Below are 813 nucleotides of genomic sequence, written 5' to 3' on the forward strand. Positions count from 1 at the left end.
CCCCACCTGGGCTCCTTGACTTGTCTCAGGCTGAGTCTTTGAGAAGGTGTCTCCTTGCAGTTCAGTATAAAGTGTTTGTTGGAGTTAAAGATGGAAATTGTGACAAAGTCCAACTCTTCTGCCATTGCTGGCTGGTGCCTAGCTAGTGCCAAATAGACCTGGAGCTCCCCAGAGAACCCGCTTCAGGGGATGTGGAGCCTGGGTTTCCCCACCAGGTGGACAAGGGAGCAGGAAGGAAGAGCCTTGCTGGTGTCCCAGAGCAGAAGACACGGAGGACCTTGAGTGGAGTGCCCAGGCTCACTCCCCTGGCTGTGCCTGGCCTGCCCTTCTCCATGTCCATGTGCGTGCTCACACTCTGTTCAGTACCAGAAATGAGTGCTCCTTTGGAACTCTGAGCCAAAAATTTCAAGGAGGCAGCTCTTCTTTCTACAGGGCTTAGAAACACCCTGGTTAGGTTCCATAGTTGCCTTCTTTTGTGCAGAATGGAAGTTGAGGATGCAGCCCTTTTGTCTCAGAGTTTTCCAGAAATGATTTCTGGATTAAGCAGCAGATGAGGTCAATACCTTGGTGGTAGGGGAAGGGAAAGAGCCTGTCAGGGCCCTTTCTTGGGACCCCACTGTCTCCCCCATACCAAAAGATCAGTTCCACTTCCCAAAGGCAATTGGCTAGAGAAGGATATGGAATGACTCTTTTTCTTTTGTTTTCTAGTTCTCACCCAATAAATCTTTATAAGTACCTATGTGACCAGTTTATGACAGGCTGTATGTCCCCTTGTCCCTAGTTCAGAGGTTAATCAGAACCATAAATTCTTCT

This window comes from Spermophilus citellus (genome assembly GCF_964194105.1).
Source record: "Spermophilus citellus genome assembly, chromosome: 1".
In the NCBI taxonomy this organism is placed as follows: domain Eukaryota; kingdom Metazoa; phylum Chordata; class Mammalia; order Rodentia; family Sciuridae; genus Spermophilus; species Spermophilus citellus.